The sequence below is a fragment of the Lepidochelys olivacea genome, assembly GCF_965140295.1.
Source record: "Lepidochelys olivacea isolate rLepOli2 genome assembly, chromosome: 3".
Lineage (NCBI taxonomy): Eukaryota > Metazoa > Chordata > Testudines > Cheloniidae > Lepidochelys > Lepidochelys olivacea.
Window position 1 is genome coordinate 190099099 of NC_140413.1, and position 16288 is coordinate 190115386.

General features: G+C 38.1%; 1 long non-coding RNA gene across 1 annotated transcript; it reads left to right on the plus strand.

The window, feature by feature from the left end:
* The first annotated feature begins 12471 nt into the window (after positions 1–12471).
* LOC311518417 lies at positions 12472–15904 on the plus strand. The gene is made up of 3 exons (XR_014710982.1): positions 12472–12594; positions 15190–15269; positions 15748–15904. It is a non-coding gene; the product is annotated as an uncharacterized lncRNA (long non-coding RNA).
* Positions 15905–16288: the final 384 nt, after the last annotated feature.

Consider the following 16288-nt stretch of genomic DNA (forward strand, 5'->3'; position numbering starts at 1 on the left):
GATTGCAGATAATGTGTAAGCTCAGCTTTGATTCATTAGTGTAGTAAAAGAGATGCTCAGAATTATTTGGTATAATTCACAGCACTTAAGAAAGCATATATTTTCATAATACTCTAAATACATAATGCTTATGGTAGTAACTCAAGCATAGTATGACTGGTTTGCCATAGCACCATCATTTTAAAATTGTGGCGGCCAGCATAGGAACTGATTTAGTCCAGTACTTTTCGTGAATTCTGTGCTGGAGCATGACTGTTTACCACAGTACAGCTGAGCTTGTTTGAGAACTTCCATTTTCATAGGCCCTGTTTATCTATCTTAAACTCTCTGTACTGCTTTGGCCTACAGCATAGAAATGGAAATTTAATTAGAACAGGCTTTTCCCTCAGTTTTCTGGTTCTTCTGTTTCTCAATCAGAGGTGAGACATTCTGCTGAATTATTCATCTTCTTTTGCTCCAATCAGAATAACTTTTGAAGTGACCTCTGTGCATAAGCCATACAGAATCCCATAAGGAAGCAACTTTCATCCAAAAAAACCAGGCTTTTCCCTCAGTTTTCTGGTTCTTCTGTTTCTCAATCAGAGGTGAGACATTCTGCTGAATTATTCATCTTCTTTTCCTCCAATCAGAATAACTTTTGAAATGACCTCTGTGCATAAGCCATTCAGAATCCCATAAGGAAGCAACTTTCATCCACAACTAGCATCCAAAGTAGCAAATTTGTTCTGAATTGAAACTTGGCAAAGTATTAAATTATTTTTTAAAGTTAAAAATCACTCTTAATTCATTTTTATTAGGAGAAGTTGGGTTGTTTGTTTGGGTTTTTTTAAAGAAAAAACAGGTTACTGTTATAGTTTTTAGTCTGTCTACACCAGAATTCCAATGGTCAGGAAACAAATTCTTGGAATTACTGATGGATCTCCACTTTCTCCTCTGTTTAGTCCCTCCATGCCACTCTTGCCGAACTGAGCTGGACATAACTCCATCTCATTAGTGCTAAGTGAGCCTGATTGCATTCAGCCCTGTCCCACAAAAATCCCCATGTCCAAACACAGTTTTCAAAAGCGAGGCTTAAAAACCATTTCAGACAATGCAGTTTTGCCAGTGGGTGGTAGCTTCTGCAAACAGGAAAACATTATTTTCTGGAAAAATGTTTTTTAAGCCTCTGGGTTTCCACAGCCTTTTTAAAAAAAATTCTCTTCAACCACACAAATGTCAATAAAACCATGTTTCTTGCAATGTTTTTCAATTAGGAAAGCCACTTTTGGACGCAAGGGCCAAAATTTTTAAAACATGGCTGCCTGAAGTTAGACTCCTAAATCCGTAATTAGCAACTTCATTTGTTCCAATCAGAACTACTTTCAAAATGAGTGTCTGATCAAGCTTCACAGGCTGATGAAAATGAATCATTACTTTGATTCATTACACAGAAAAGCTGCTTTTTTTCCTTGAGTTTGCAACATATTTTTTTATTCCAATGTGTACACATCTAAGATGTTTGGAACAAATTTCAAGTTTCCCATGACTGTATTTAATGCTGTACAAGATTTCACACCTCTGGGCTCTATATTTACAGCTCTGTCATGTTCCTTTCTTGTACTGACCTGAAGTTGAGGTTTTTCTTATCTCACGAAAAGGTTGTCTGTCATAGGTGCAGCTCTTGTAGTACAATATATTACCTAAATCTTGACCCTGAACAAATACTGTACAAGGACAATTTACCTCAGAATTCTAAAGGCAATGAAAATCTTTTCATTCGTTCAAAAGAAACATGCTTGTTTGGTTTAAAAAAAAATAATGTAATTCTGAAAATTATCTATTGAGCCTAGCTTTTAACCGCACTTGGTCAGATTCTGATCTTGCCTGCACAGGTTTTCTCCTGGTTTTGCTCCAGGGTGTTAATCTGGATTTACATTGCAGTGAGATCAGAATCTGGCCCTGAGCCCCTTAAAAAAGACAACAACAATAAACAAACCCACCAATTTTACTATTTGTGGGGGGGGAAAAAAGGAACTTTCAACCCTGCCAAGCCCAATCTATATCTCACTGAAAAGAAAAGGCTACTATTGATTTCAGTGGGTTTAAGATTGTGGTCCTACCTAGAAGAGTCTATTTCCCTCCCATTATATGCTACTAGTTTGTTCCCTCCTACTCTCATGCAAGTTGTACAGCTGACCCATCTTCCCTGACAATAGTACAGGGAACTGTGACAGTCTTTTAGCTTCAGCAATTTGAGAAGACAAGGAGAACAGCATGACACATTTGGGGCTTTTGACTTGTATTGGTTCTTTTATTTAGGAAGCCTTTCACTCCAAAGAAACCCCAAACAAACATTTCCAGTGCTCTTTCAGGAGTGCACTACTGATCTTGCTGTAATCTATTCTTCCCAAACTAACTTTCCAAATGATCTACTGCCCCACTCAAATCTAAGATGGATTCATACTCCCTTCAATATAGTTCTGTTTGTACTCAGTAAGTACAGCCCACTAGAGATGGGAAATAACTTACAATGAAATATTAACTTTATACATTTCACCTCGTTTCTGCTCAGATTGTCCATGAACAGATTGTGATTTTTCTCAAATACATCCATTATTTGAAATTATTCACAGAGTATTTTTGGTGAGTAATACTTGCTATGTAGCTAGTTCTAAAGCAGGTCATTGTGAGTTTAAGATATTCAAAATTCAAGCTGTTTTAAATGTATACATTGGTTATATGGGATTGTTTCTTTTCCCTGATTGGATGAGCGGGACTATTAAAGTGAGCTTTCTTGTGAAAAAAGTTAACTACGAGTTACCCACATTAACTAATTCAGCATTTGTTGTCTGCAAATATATTTTTGACATTCATGGTTTCTGTGAACATTCTGGCCAGTTTACTTGTTCTGTAGACTGTCTCCAGATGGTGAATGTAAAAGAGTTATGAACCCAGCCAGAGATAATTCATTTAAAATTTAAAACAAAAATTTGTTGAATTTGTTTTGTTTTGTTCTGTTAAACATATATTTGTCCAGACAAATTATGAAGCCTTTATTTATACTGGTGAATACAAAAGCTGAGAGCTTTTTTTTCAGCACATAATATATTAGCCAAAAATGCATTTGTCAGAACACTGAAACTGTATGCAAATTCAGATCAAATTTGACAAATAGTTTCAGCTGAAGAAACCCTATGGACTTTTTAAAATAAAAAAGCCAAAATACTTCATTCTGGTTCTTTCAAAAGGAAATGTTTCAACTTTTTGTTTAAATAGCATGTTTCATTTAGAAATTTACCTATTTTTTTAAATAGAAAAAACACCCAGAATGAAAAACAAAACAAAACAAATTAACTTGAGCTCAAACAAAATGTTTTGTTTGTTTTAAATTATTTTTTTCACTTCCCCCCTCCCATTTCAATGAGAGAAAAAAAATTATCAGTTTTGCTCTGAACCAAACAGAATGTGGGGGGTGGGAAAGGGATTTTACCATTCAGAACTGAAACCAAAATATCATTTATTTGCTGTAGTGAGTACTTACATACTCAAGTAGCCCTATTGGTGCCTGTGGGACTTCCTGCATGATAACCGTTCACCATTGTGAGTCAGAGCTCCACAATCTTTCCCTTTGTTTAGATTTAAAACAAGAAATGAGCCAAAATGTGAACCTTGAATTCAAACCCCATCAAATTTGAGTATGTAAAGCAGCAATTGATAACTGACCAAAAGAGGCAATCAGACAGTCAGGCAAACTGAGTCCTATAGTTTATTTTTGAACGAGATACAATGCTGGAGGGGGTGTCTGTTTTTAGGTGTTAATGAAGCCCAGAGTGGCAGAAATCTGGCAAGATCATGATCCAGTGAAATTATCAGCCAAGATCTAACAAGAACAGTTTGCAAGATTTCCGCACCATTTAATATGAACCTGAACTCTAGCCTTGATTTAGGTATGATCACAAGACTTTACCTAAACCAAATCCAACCTCAAATTTGGCCCATCTCTTTGTAGCAGAAGGTTTTTCAGAATCTTATGTAAATGAAAACATTTTCCTAATTTAAAAGTCTAGTGTTCACAACTTTAATCATGGCTACACATCTTCCATGACTGTATGAGTGGTAAGTTCAGTCTCTAGGACTACCCATCTGGTGCCTCTCACAGGTAATAAATTCACTTTGTTAAGGAGAAAAACACATGAGTCCCCCAAACAGATAACCAAACTAAGACAAAAAATTCTTCTTCCTTTGTCAGACCAGATAATCGCCTGCAGAAAGATCTGAAGAGTGCATGCTCATTAAAGTTTACTTCTGAACAAGCGCTGAAGTCTTTATAAAAGAAAATATTTAAAATGTTTTTTGAGTGTGTGTGTGTGTGTGTGTTTGTGTGTGAAAATTGCAGTTTCTCAAGAGTCATCTTAAAATAAATTCACAAACATTTGAGTGTGGTATTCAGTTACATTTTTTAAAAAAGTGATTTCCAGATAGAATTACCCTGAGAAGCTAATATTGTGCCTCTCTAATGCTGGTTCAAGTAAGTTGATGAGACCTGATGAGTTTGATCTTCCAAGAAACAGCACAAGCTTTCAGATGAGGAAACAAGGTGTTATCTGATCCATTTGTTTTTGGGCCTCTTAGCCAAGTGGGTATTCACCCACGAAAGCTCCAATACGTCTGTTAGTCTATAAGGCGCCACAGGACTCTTTGCCGCTTTTACAGATCCAGACTAACATGGCTACCCCTCTGAAGCTTAGCCAGGTATGTGCATGCATGCTCAAAATGGAGATTTCTCTGAAATAATGGTTAACTTAATCCTGTTGGTTTTAGTCATGGCCTGTCTTAGCAATAGTGGAAAGAAAGTTCAGCTCAAAGAGAGGTTTTTTTATTAGAGGAAAGAAGGACACACTCTGCCTTTTAAAGAAGTTTTCCTACTGCTGGCAGCATCCCACTATGACTCACCATTGTGCCTTTTCCCCTGTAATGCCTTGCGGAATTCTGCTGAATTGCTTCTTATGTCTGTACTAGTTCTGTGATGGTGCCTCACTACAGCCATATATTGGGATCCTGCAATGTCACAGGAAGCTCCTCCAGGTAACAGGAGACTAGTGCTGGTTCCTATTATAGCTGCTGCAGCAGCAGCCCAGTGGCTGAAGCAGAAGAGGCTTTGGCACTTTCAGCCTGCCCATACTTCTCAGGTGGCTCCTATCCTGGTAGTTGGGGGCACCCCGTTAGCTCATGGTACACCCCCTGCTGCATTTCTGTGGTCCAAACATCCCTGTCAGAATACTGTGAAAGGTTTGTGGTGCAGCAGAGGTCTGTCATGCGGCTCCTTACTGCCTCTCTTTAAGACATGTACTGGCTTTAGCTGTAGTGGTGATAATGAAACCATCCTATCTATTTTGCTCTCTTTTTCTTGTCACTTCTACATTTTGTTCATGGATGGATGTAGCCTGAAAAGGATCTCCAGAAGGACTATTCCCTTCTACCATGTGAATGTCTTCAGCCAGAGTGTAGTCTCTCAATGGGCATATATTGGCCACAGCCCCTTCCAACCCCAATTTGGTGATCAACTAATCTGTCTGCATGGGAACAAAAATTTGCCCTTTAACAGAGGGTTTGCTCTTAATGAGAACCTAACAGATATATAGTTGATGTCCACAGTCACAACACAAGAGGACGTAGTGCTCTTGTAAACTAAAGCTGGAGCACTGGAGGAGTGTTTGCTGCCCACAACCTCAAATCTTTAATGGGATTATCTAGCGTACACCCTTAATCCTGTGCACTTTCTCATTGACTTCCCACACTCTGTGATTTTGTGGAGTCAGACTCAGTCAATGGGACTCTGCATGGAAATAAGGGTCCCTGCTAGCATATCCCGTTGCAGGATTGGTGACTAAAAAGAGAGTTTTGATAATAACATTACATTTAGTTAATTCTCTAGGATTCTGGCAGATGGATGTTGTGGGAAGTGAAATGACATTCAGACGGAGGTATACAATACACAAGATGAAATTCAGAATGCTGAAAATCAGAACATTCTTGTATTTAGTTTCAAATTCTTAATCAGTCTCTTTAGCATCCAATTTCTATGTTTAAAAGCAGATCATTTTGAATGAAAATGATTTCATTTAGGGAAAGTATTTGTCTGAGTGGAAGTGTTTTCAATAAAGGAAGTGCGTAATATTTCACAATATCCAATGTTTTCATAGCTAAATTACCATTTTAATAAAACATTCAAATTCAGGGATATGACAATAACATGAAAAATTGTGGAAAATTTTGTGAAACTTGTTTTTAATTTTACTGTTACACAACCTTTATTATGGGGTCATGAAAAAATATTTGCTGATGTCAGAACTTCTGAAAAACAAATAAACACCAAATCAAAACAAACAACAACAACAACAACCTGAGGGAGGTCAAACGTTCATTAGCTCCAAGCAACTATTTGGAAGACCCACCAATATTGGAATAAATATAAAAATCTCATGTCAACTAACAGCATTACTTATTTACACAGTTTCTGCTTATTTTTGACTTTCAAATTCTTGCCTGTTAAGCAAACGTCAGTTCAGCTGGTTTATATGACAGAGTCAGAGCAACTGAGATGTTGCAGAGTTCTGAAAAAAATAATTCTAAAGGGCCAAGAGAAACAAACAAAATGTATTTGTGATAATGCCTAACCTTAGACATATTGTGTGTGAAGCTCATATATTGAATCTATGATAAGGATGGTGATAACTATTAGAACTGTGCTGAACTACTGTGAAACAATTCAGATAGTCAGCAAACAGCGTTAATTACTAGTCTGGGGAAATGATGTGTAATTTACTGCCCACCATGGGCTTCTACCTAAAAATAAGCTTTTTTTTTTTTTTTAAGGACTTGCATGTGAGTGCAGAATACCTGATGCAATTATGTGCAGAGAAGACATTCAGATGTGCTTCCATAAATGCACTTCTGCTTCTCAATTACTGCTTCAGTATCTTCATAAAGCCTTTGGTAGAAACAATAGTCTTCATTTAATCCAGAATGGTGAATAAGCACTAGACCACATGTAGGACCTGTTATCCCAAGTGCCTTGATCTGTGGGTAGCACAATAAAAGTGAGAAAATAAAATACAGTGAGGCTTCCACTGATAATTACAGAGACACATTGCAAGTGAAAACCTCTTAAGTGACTAGAATGGCCTGAAAACTCTTTACATATCAATGTAAATTAACTAAGGTTTCAGAGTAGCAGCCATGTTAGTCTGTATTCGCAAAAAGAAAAGGAGTACTTGTGGCACCTTAGAGATTAACCAATTTATTTGAGCATAAGCTTTCGTGAGCTACAGCTCACTTCATCATGAAAGCTTATGCTCAGTATTCCTTTTCTTTTTTCAATTAACTAAGAAACTTTGAAACTCCACCTCTAAGCAGGAAGATAAAAGCTCCCTAAAAACGCAATGAATTCAGTTTGTTAAAGTCAAGACATTAATCTTTTTGACATGGAAGACGTAAACCAAATGTTTAAATGAAATGACAGCCTCAGGTTAACATTCACCAACTGAGCTACAGAACAACCTCCCCACACATTTTCAGATCATTGAAGAAGACCCCTGCTGGTTCTCAAGGAAAACTAACTTGCAGGAGCAAAATAAATACTGGCATTGCGGCACAACAGCTGAAACATGCAAGCACAGATGTGTAGTATTGTCAGCTTTTAAAATCAGATAAGGAGTATTCAGACATAATCACTTTAGTGTCTGGGCCTCATTGCATGCTACAGAGCTACCCAAGTATGGCCCTACAGACACATGCAGTGTGTGTTCTGTCTAAATGGCAACAAGCTGATGGGATTTCATAACATTATTGTTATGTCTAGATAGGCTAATGTTTGTGTAATTTAGCTGTGACTTTGAAATAGCTTTAGAACTTGGGACACAAATGGAGTTTTATGTTTAGTTGTCAATAATATTATATCTACTGTATGTCAATAATTCCCAGTAAATGCACAAGTCTAAGTGTCTTCCTTCAGACGTTTGCCTTGTAATACTACCTGAAGGGTGCTATAATTACTCTGAAGTGAACTGCCTGTCATATCTTGTTGCTTATACACTAAACAGTTGCATTCATAAGGATTAACGGTCTTCGGGAATGCTGTGCTGCAAGAGGCAGTGCGCCAAACAAAACAGACTAGGAGTGCACGCATGCTGTTATGCAAGATCGGTTGTTCAAGGAAATCTAGCAGTTTCCTCATGTCTGTCATTGCGGTTGCCCATCAGAATATTAGGTCTGCTAAAGGGCTCCTCCATCACTGTCCCATTAAAATGTATGTACCCACACCTTTAAAAAGACATGGCCTTGGGCACGCATTGAAGTGTGGCACACAAGGGGTTATTAACATCTGGTTTCAGACAAGACACTTCTAAAAGTGCAAAGAGTGTGTATTTAACCTTACAGAAATATGGCTCACTGATTCTGTGGTAGTCCTGTTAAGACATACAAGGTATTTTAGCCAGGGACAATTTAAGTTACACACACCACATGATTGTAAGTAAAGAAATATTGTTGTTGGGTTTGGGGGGGGAAGGGGGGAGGAAATCTGAGTATTTTTTTAGGTCTAATTTATGGCTGAGCAGCTCCATTTTAGTTACTTCATGAGAATATTTTAAACCAAGCTGGCATAATATTAAAATAACTTAACATATATGTAAAATTTATGAGAGCATGTCAGGTGTAATGCTTGATAAAGTAAGTTTAATGCTTCAGAATTTATTTTTCTTCAGGCAGGAAAAGCTGAATCCTGCAATTCTAGGTTGCAGTATAATTTTATAAATTGTTTTTCATTACACCATTCTTTTATTAATGACATCCAGCCCAATTTAAGTAAAAGAGGTAAATTTCTAAAGAATTTGTGGAAAGTACCTAGCATGTTGGAAGACAGGAGTGCATTCTTGCAAGTGTAATAACAGGAGAATTTTTCTGTATGTTCATATTATACATCCAATCTCATAAAGAGACATGAAAGAAATCCATCTGCAGCAAACTTTGTATGTGTGTCTCTTCAGTGTGGTCTTTTTGCTGGAAATGCTGCAACATTCTGTGAACAAATAGAAGGTTTTGTAGCTGACAGGAGCTGTACATCACTTTGAACACTCGTCATTTGCTGTGGGTGTGTTGTGTTGTTACATTGTGTGACACTCCATATTATCGTGACAGGACTAAATGACAAAGTCCCAGCTCTCTACTGAAAATTCAGAGCATCTTATTTCCATTTTCTGCCTGCTCACGTACTGATATTCCAGGTGAACTAATTCAGTGGATCAGCAGAGCAGCAATGGGAAATATGTGCATACTTCTCAATGGCACTGTATTAAAGATACAGCACATCAGTGATATTAGATCTGAATTTACCTCCATCAAACAGAAACCTAGCATTATCTCATTCTTCTGTTACAGGGTGATACCAGAAATGTTGAATTTTGAAATAATTATAGAAGAAAATTGTACTTGGTAATAGCCACTTTCCATCCTTCCCTTTGAGGATTGCAAAGACCTTTATAAACATTAAATATTCTAGCTTTATCATGCTCCTCTAAGGGGCAATGGAAAACTAGTATTCCCCCTTTATGGATGAGGCAGTGAGAAAGAGAATGATTTGCCCAAGGTCACATACCAAGTCTGCGAACAGGTGGGAATAGAATTCCATTCTGTGCCTTAGCCACAAGATTGTCATTCCTACCAAAAAAGACCCTGCATTCCATCCAATTTCAAACTTCTCTGTTGTTTACTTCCCTAGATTTTAAGACTTTACCAGGGTTTTGAGTTATTAATATCGATGAAGATTTGTGTCAGACTGATTACAGCCAGTTTGCAAATATTTTCATTCATGACACACCAAATGTCCTAGCTTTACTGAACAGAGCATTTCCAAACAACCATGGCATTCTGAAATAAAGTTGGAAATGAGGAAGTGTCTGATTTGATATTCATGACTTCTCCAGCCTCTTTTTCTGTGTTGCCCCTGAAAGAGGAAGATAATGCAATGGTTTTGTTAACCTTTACTATAATAACCTTTTTTGCTCCTGCTAGTTGATTGGATTGACTATTACCAAACAGTTCTTAAATGGCATTCCAACAACATTCTCAGTGTGCTCTGATTAGTTATCATGTCCACGAAATTCAAATCTGGCCAATTAACTTGTGTATACCTGTTGCCTCTCCTATTATCATGTAATTACTCTAAAAAGATATCAAACAGAAGGATAGCTTCATATTCAGGTGCCAACTTAATGTCATTTGTGCATACTTTTGTATTCTATCTCTTTTCCTATATATATTTTCCAGGAGTCTAACGTATAAAGTCTGTGTCTTCTGATACAATACCTGTCTCATATGTGTCTCTCCAAAATCACTCTGAATCAATAAATTGCCCACCTTCCTTGGATAGTATTTGTAGAGGTTCAAAGACAGGACCATTACTGTTAAAGTTGAATTGTCAGGAGTTGGATGAGAATATTCATGTTGAAGTACTATATAAAGATATATTCAGAGATTCTGAGGAATTCCTTGTGATATCAACAAGTCTATAAACTGAACCTTTTGTGAAATTTGGGTTGAAATTTCCAAAGTCTTTCATTCACAATTTTTCACATACATTTGCACACACTTAATATATAGTATGTACACAATACCAAAGGCCTTATCCAAAGCCTACTGAAGTCAATGAAAAGACAGCATTGTGTCAAGCCCCTATCGAGAGGCACATGTTGTCAGTCTGATACGTAACTTGCCATAAAGATACACAAATTCCACACACATTGTTTATTTATAAAGCATGCATCTTTAGGTGCTCTTCTAAAAATGAAAAACAGGACAATTCAACAGTTCAAAACACTATACCTGAACATATTTGCCCACAACTTATTATAATTGCACAAGAAAGATATTCTGAAATCCAATATTGCCCATCTAAGCATGCCCTAGCCCCTTAATCAACACCCTCAACCCAAAATGCATTATTCTTAGGTGCTCAGCTACTACAGTGATAGACATTAGATTACAGCACATTCTAAAACCTCAACAATCCAGCCCCGACAATATTCATGCTCATATACTGAATTAAACAACAGTCAGTCCATTCCAAGTGCTCACAGTTCCTGGGAATGAACTCTACGTAAATGTGGATTAGCTGTATGGCTATTCGGGTGCTCTGCTGGGTCAAGGTAAAATCAAATCCCTATTTTTTAATAAACTTGTAATCATCATAGAATCATAGAATCATAGAATATCAGGGTTGGAAGGGACCCCAGAAGGTCATCTAGTCCAACCCCTGCTCAAAGCAGGGCCAATTCCCAGTTAAATCATCCCAGCCAGGGCTTTGTCAAGCCTGACCTTAAAAACCTCTAAGGAAGGAGATTCTACCACCTCCCTAGGTAACGCATTCCAGTGTTTCACCACCCTCTTAGTGAAAAAGTTTTTTCCTAATATCCAATCTAAACCTCCCCCACCGTATGTTTGGACTATTTGGAATTTTTATGACAAAGATATAGAGAGGGAGAGTGTGTTTTTCCATGTGATACTGCCTGTCCATTAATGTTGCAAGATGATAGAATTTTCCAAAAATTTCTCAGCATGCATGTGTTGTATTACATTAGGAAAATAGTATCTTCTACTAAAGCACTGGATAGTATTCAATATATTGAGCATGATGCAAATTTAACTTAAATGGTAAGCCATGTTCTAGCATAAATATCAAATGATTTACATCTTCTGATTGGTGTTTGTGTTCTGAATAAGATTAGACAATAGGTATGTATGCATGCATGTATGTATTGTATTGGAATAGTGCTTAATAGCTTCAGTCATGCTTAGGACCCAACTGTGCAAGGTGTTGTACAAACGCTGAACAAAAAGATGGCTCTTGCCCAAAAGCAATGGTACAATAATTGTCAGCATACAATAAGTAGATACCATTTTGACATGAGTACTCTTGATGGAACTTAAGTAGGCAACTTAAATTAGATGAAAGGTTCTACTTACTGTGTGCAATACCAATTCATTGTGACTCTTAGTGTAAACTGGGTTGGGGCAGAGAGGGAATAAGGGTTGAGCTGGGGTTATGGGTTTCTTTTCTTTTTTCCTTTATTGTGGGGGAAGTTTGAGTTGGGATTAAATGAGGAGAAAAGTGATGGTTAACTGAAAAGAAAGTAAAAAATATCATTATTTTTATCCTTCTTTTATGTAGGCTGGTTCTTTGCATATGGTACTTCATACTCCCTTGCAACTTTATCATATGTGGATATGTTATAATATTAAATTCTGAACTATTAGCAAAATCTCACCATTCTCTGTCCTTAACTAATGAACCTTGTGCATTTTTTTACCTATATCTTTACCTGGTTTAAGGAGTAAACAAGTATTTTAAAACAATTAAAATCAAAGCGAGTCTAGCTTTCCATATATTGTACCAAGAGTTATCTTTTAAAAATGTCTTTTTATTTGCAGGGATTGTTTTAGGTCTTTGTGACATGATTGACACCGAGCTGAGAAGGAGGACATGCACACTTCAGTCTAATAATGTGTGACAGGAGAGACGCAAAGAAGACAGGAAGAAGGGGATAAAGTGTGGACGGGGTAATACTGACATTCCTTCGAACCTAGTATCATAGTGTTCCTTCTAAATTATCCTGCTTTCTTTTGTATCTTGCTCTTTTGGCATTAACTCTGCTTTGACATTTTTCTGGTCATTCCATAATACTCCTTCTGTGTATGGAGAGCACTGACAAAGGTAACCTCTGAAACATCAAATAAAGACAATCTAACTAATCTGCCCTTGAACAATGCAAGTTCAGGGTACTTAATACAAAATACATAAATCTCCTTCTGAAGAAGTGCGTGTGCTGTTTACTACTTCAGCCAGTTTAAAATGTGTTTCTTTGCTTAACATTATGAATAACAATATTAAAAAGATTGCTGAGGGCTCCCTAGCCTAGAACATGGTCACTTAGGATGACCAGCTGGAACCCAGTCAGGTAAAGTAACATCTGCCTTAAACTTTTGTCCAGAAATATGCTTTACCTTTTTAATTATTTTGATTTATTTTGTAGTACCGCTGCATATTCTGTCAAAGGATAGAAGCAGAAATGGTCTAATATAACAGTGAGAAGACTGTTCTGACTTACACCTGGTTGCTATAGTCATAAGAGGGAGTTCCACACCTGGGGATAGCCAGATCCTTTGGTGACTGCACCCAACCTGGGAATTCCTTTATGTACACAGATGGAATCCTCAGATGCCCAGTTAAGCCTCTTAAGCCACTGTGAGCCAGGAGGGTATGGCATATTGCTGCTACACTGATGGTATGCCACCCTGCGCTTCCCTTTGCACCACTAGAGCCATGTGAAGGGGAGAGTGACCCAGAATCTGCCCAGAAGTCTCGAGTTTAGTGCCTCAGTCCTGTACTTAGTTTGTTACTTTGTTCCTGGTCATTGAAAAGAGGAAGGGAGTGTGCTTTTTTAGAGCAAGAATAGAGGGGTAGACAGACAGATGGGCAGTTCAAGCCAGCCACATAAGCAGCAGGCACACAAATAGTGTGTTCAAAGGGACAGAAGCTTTGGGCTGTGAGACCCTCTCGCCATGTCTTGGTATGTGTAGAAGGGGATTGCAATCTATACAACAGCCCAAGAAGCTCTTGAAAATAAGCATGTCTGCAATTTAATAACACTATTTTTTTTAAAAAAACCCAAACTCCATTTTTTCTAATGTTCATTAAGAGAAAGAAGGCAGAGAGCTATGGGGCAACAGCCAGCATACAATTCATTACCACTGCTGCAACACACAGCTAAACAGTCATGTATTTATTTTTCTGTATGTGTAATTGGTGGGGGAGAATGTAAATTCTCTGGCACTATGACGGAGCCTGAAGAAAGCCTGTGCTCCACAACTCTGATGGTCCAGATGTGAAAACACCCCACAAATTCCAATAAAATGAAAAATAGAAATAAATACTTTAACTATCTGGTGTAGGATTTGAATGGCTTTCTGAATCGGTAAGTGCTTATCATATGTCTTTGTTATTTCTACACTCTGTAATGTTGGCTCTCTGAAAGTCAGAGACAAAGTAAGATAGATACTACAAGTAGCAGAGAGACTGCACTGAGAAACCAAGTATCTGTAGTAGATCCAGATTTATGGTAGATGATGGCAGTAAAGTGAAAGCAAAACTACTTGTCGTGTTTGCAATGTAGCCCATTACTGTGTTTGCCCTTTTTTCTTGGTTAGCTAAAGCTGAAAAAAAAGGAAAAGTGTTGCTTATACATAGTGTTAAGAGACACTTTTTGACAGTAAGGTCAATCAGACTAGTTTACCTAGTTGAGGTGTTTATGGAAAAATAACTCAATGTCTTTAAGGAATGGTTAGCTACTTTTATGAGAAAGGTGTGTGTTGAATCCTTCCAGCTTCATAGAACTCTTGGCCAAGACGACCCAGGAGGCCCCTTCTGAGTCTATCAACTGTGGTTGCATGATTGATGCTTTCTTTTACAGTATTTTCAAAATACAAAGCACTGTTATAACCTTTAATGTGATACACAATGTAACTTCAATGCAATATCTTCCAGTAAATGGCTATCCAGCAGCACAGAATTCTTGTGCCCTGGGAAGAAAACAAGGAAAAATAGCAATGCAGTTTTCCTGCAAAGGCACAACATTTAAGGTATTTCCTCCTATTGGGCATAGATTGTGCATCCCTTACTCATGCTGGCAGATGCTTATCCCACATGAGTAGCCCGACTCAGGCCAATGCATCAGTGTGAATAAAGGTTGCCCAATCTGGCCCTTCATTAGGTATTTCCAGAAGAGCTTACAATTTAGTAGGTAGTTTCCAGGGACGTGTCCTCCACCCTGAAGAGTTCATATACATAAGATGGATCCTCCAGGGGTCTTTGGCTTTGGGAGGAAAAGTAGCCGAGTGGTTAGGGCACTAGACTAGGAATTGGGAGATCTGAGTTCAAGTCCCTGTTTTGCATCAGACTTCCTGTGTGACCTTGGGCAAGTCACTTAGCTTCTTCATATCTCAGGTCCCCATCTGCAACACAGATATTATGGAAATGAGGGACAAATATGTGCCCAAAGCTGAACTGGCCACCTGAGGATTCTACCTGTGTGCAAGAACTCCCTGTGCTATACAGCATATGTAGTATCACCTTTGCTTTCTCTTACTGTGATGCAGGAGGACTGCCGGCATCTGCAGCTATCAGAATGGGCCAAATGGAGTGGTGATCAGCTGGTGTCATGCAGAGCAGCCTGAAGGTAGTAATGAGGAATTGCACATTGGAAGCAACATATCTATGGATCCACTAATATGGGGGTGTGTGGGTGTGGGAGGGGATAAAATTGCCACCCACTATATTCTCGAGCAATTCTTTGACTAACAAAGGGTTTGTACAGTGTAAGGATATAAAAAACATAAGTGTGAAAAGAGGACAAGGATGGATGTTTTGTTACTGAAACTTCCATGAATGGAGTCTTTGTACCATTCTGATACCATTCAAGAAGGTCTCACAACTGATCATCAGATAAAGCAAAATCCCAAGCAAAGAAACAAACACATACTCCAGAATATGACACTTCCAGAGCACTTTTCTGAGAGTGAGGGAACTGCTGGGCAGTATATTGTTAGAGGACCCTTACATTAACTATATTAAGGACTCTGAGGAATAGATCCTTGGCAACATTTTCTCCTACTTGAATCAAAGATACCTCCTCACAGCCAGCTATTCTCCCACAGGGAGCGGCTACCAAAGAGCACTGAAGATAGATCCTCCTGAGAATGAAGGTCTGGCAAGTCAGAGAGGATTAGTGAAGTACCTGCACATGTGTCATTCGGGGACAGGAAGAAAAATGTGAGGGGAAAAATGTACAAAAAAGGTTTTAAAAAACCACTTATGAAGGTGAGTTATTGCAGCCAGAGTGGGAGACTGGGATCAGATATTTTAATATCCTTCTTGCCTAATTCATAACATGGATTTAAAAATCTTAATTAAACTCTGAGGCTCCAACCATGAAGTCTGGTCTGCAGGATCCAAGGGACACAGAGACCAAGATTATGGTGCCTTTCAGAGTGAATCACCACAATCACCATCTTGGAAGCTCCATGTTGGGAGGAGAAACCACAACAACCACTAGCTCTTTCTTTCTGGCATGACAGGCCAGGTTTTTAAACACAATGGTTGCCATTTCCCTGTCTCATAATTTTGTGAGTGTCTCCATAGCTCATTGTGCCTTATTTTGTTAACATTTTTCCTATTTCACCTCACTCCTTCCCCCCC